Below are 3,376 nucleotides of genomic sequence, written 5' to 3'. Positions count from 1 at the left end.
TGAGGACTGAACCCAGGGCCTTGAGCTTGCTAGGCAAGCGCTCTACCTCTGAGCTAAATCCCCAACTTCGTAATTCTTGCTTTTAAAATAGCATTTATGATACCATGATAGTAAATACTGAAAATCTTTCCCTTATTCTTCCTGTGTTGCTCCCCATAGCTTGGAGGTGACACTAAGTCAGTTGGAAAATGCACATCTGATGGTATGTGAGAGAAGTCCTTCGTGGACACAGTGGCACCCATGTGTATCCAATGAAGCAGTGTCGAGCCATGCAGCCATACTGAGGTCCAGTCCTGTGCTGTAAAACACTTGCCTCTTATTTCCTGTGAATCATAAAAGGCTCAAAAATTTGGAGACAGATTTCTGAAGCTTCATTTCATGATTGTGGAGAAGGACCTTACCTTGGCTCTGTTTTCTGTAGGATGGAGAATGCAGTTATTGTCTTAAAAGTGCAGGCTCTGTATTCTATGCCATTTAAATAGCATTCTATCCAAGACATAGTGTGTTATATTTAGAAGAAAAGATAGAATCGAAAACTGTCCCCTGTGTAGACATTGGTGATAGACTTTCTCTGGGATGGAGGATGAGTGAGTCAGAAACTGATTACAGTTAAAATGTGTTAATTAAAATTGAGGGCCTGGCTGGGCAGTAGTGGCACATGCCTTTAATCCCAGCACTTGGGAGGCAGAGGCAGGCAGATCTCTGAGTTCAAGGCCAGCCTGGGGTACAGAGCAAGTTCTAGGACAGCCAGAGCTACACAGAAAAATTCTGTGTCAAAATAAAATAAAATAAAATAAAATAAAATAAAATAAAATAAAACTTGGGGTTCTAGGATATTTCTTTAAAAGGCTTGGAAAGATGGCTCAGTGAGGGATCTTCGACATCCTCATAAAAAAGCCGGTATGGTGATATGCACTTGTAATCCCAGTGTTGGGAGGTAGAGATGGGAAGATTCCAGTGGCTTGCTGGGCAGCCAGTGTAGCCAAACGGTGAGGGACAGCATTGATGAAAGACTTTGTTTCAAAAACAAAACAAAACAAAAAGCAAAAAGCAAAAAACAAAAAACCCAAGCTGGGTAGAGATAGAGGAGCGCCGGACATTGACCTCTGACCTCCACACACGTGGTCACGTACATCAACACATATGTACACTCTGGTGCACTGAGGGATGTTTGCCTTTAAATATTTGTTTCTATGTTGCCGTTTGTATACACAAAAGTTCTGGAGATTTGAAAGGACGTGGAAGATATCAGCATACAGCCAGTCATTGCTCTTCTATGAACTGGGTCTTTCGGCTTTTACTTCAGTTTCTGTTTACTATGGGCAGATAGTGGAGCTACTGAAGTCTGACTTTCCATTTAAATCCTTATCAATAAAATATGCAACCAAGTCTACATGGTAGAAAAGCTTCATTTTATAATATATATGTACCTCTAAAAGATAAAAAAGAAACCCCTTCTGTTACAATGCATCATTTTTCCAGCTGGCTTACTCCTGGCAAAGAATGCAAAGGCTGTGGTGTTACATTGGCAACTGGAGGCACGAACTGGAGACATGCTCATGGAGGTGATGAAGGCCAGGTTGTATCCTTGCCACACAAAAGTCTGCACCCTACCAAGGAGCCTGATGCAGTCTCATCACTTTGCTTAATTACTTGGCATTTATACAGACCTTTTACTTTGTGTTCCTGTTATTCCCGCAATGAATAAATGTTGCTGGCAGAAGTAAATTACATAAGTCCCCACTCAGACAGCTCACTGTGGCCCTTTTCGCCTTCTCATTAAAAGATGGGCTGTCAGCTACTGGGAATTGAATTAGCCATTTATTTACAATAGGGCATCTATTTGGCATGAGAGCTGTGAGTGTTATGAGCAGAATTAATGATTTATAAATATATGCAAAATAATTATCTTACCATTGCCTTAGGATTTGAAAGTTTAAAGAAACATTAAGACATGGCAACTCTTTTAAAATGTTTTTTTCTTTTATTCTTCTCTTAGACATTACATCCTCCTCCTTCATTCTTCCTTCCCTCTTCTTCTCCATTTCCTTAAAAAAAAAAAAGAACAGATATCCCAGGATGTCAACTGAATACGGCATAACAAGTTCCAAGGAGAGTAGGTACAAACCCTTCTAGCAAGGCTGAAAGAGTCAACCCACTAACACGAAAAAGGTCCCAAGGTCAAGTAAAATAGTCAGATACACCCTCCTCTCCAACTTTTAGGAGTCCCATAAAAAAATCAAACTGTATAACCATAGTGTGAACACACACACACACACACACACACACACACACACACATACACACACACACTCGAGAGAGAGAGAGAGAGAGAGAGAGAGAGAGAGAGAGAGAGAGAGAGAGAGAGAGAGAGAGAGAGAAAGAAAGAGAGGGAGAGAGAGAGAGAGGGAGAGAGAGAGGGGGGAGAGAGAGAAATGCAGACAGATGGACAGACATTGATGTTTTCAGTTTTAAAGAAGAATAAGGGGTCTGGAGATATGGATTCACAGACATACATGCAGGCAAAACACCTACACATTGAAAACTGGAAATAGATTTACCCGAAGATCCAGCCATACCACTCCTGGGCATATACCCAAAAGACACCCCACCATGCTACAAGGACACATGTTCCACTATGTTCACAGTGGCCTTACTTGTGATAGCCAGAAGCTGGAAACAACCCAGATGTCCCACAATGGAAGAATGGATACAGAAAATGTGGTTCATTTACACAATGGAATATGATTCAGTTATTAAGAATGAGTTTTGCAGGCAAATGCATAGAACTAGAAAATATCATCCTGAGTGAGGTATCACAGACCCAAAAGGACATGCATGGTATATACTCACTAATAAGTGGATACTAGCCAAAAAAGCACAGAATATCCAGGATACAGTTCACAGAACTCAAAAAGGTTAACAAGCCATAGGGTCCAAGTGAGGATATTTTATATTCCCGCTAGGGAGGGAGAAGAACCCATAGGGCAGAAGGAGGAAGGGAACTGGATGGGGAGGGGTGAGGGAGGGGCAGGCGGAAGGGGAGCATGAGCAGGTATTTATTTGGTGGTGGTGGGGAATCAGGAGTAAAGCCCTAAGAGCCAGCAGAATGAATGGAAATATAAAACTCGGGAGACAGGAGGTGGGGGACCATCTAGAATGTACCAGAGACCTGGGAGGTGAGAGAATCTCAGAGGGAGACTCAGAGGGAGGGGCCTTAGGTGAAATGCCCAACAGTGAGGAGAAGGAACTTGTAAAATCCACCTCCAGGAGAAAGATGGGCATCAAGTCGAGGGATGGGGTCACCATCTGTGGGAAGCCACTTCATAAGCACATCGCCATTACAAGATGGCGATGACATCTGGCTTGCCGTTGG

This window comes from Mastomys coucha, unplaced genomic scaffold (genome assembly GCF_008632895.1).
Source record: "Mastomys coucha isolate ucsf_1 unplaced genomic scaffold, UCSF_Mcou_1 pScaffold22, whole genome shotgun sequence".
Taxonomy (NCBI): domain Eukaryota; kingdom Metazoa; phylum Chordata; class Mammalia; order Rodentia; family Muridae; genus Mastomys; species Mastomys coucha.
Note: the sequence above shows the minus strand (reverse complement) of the source record.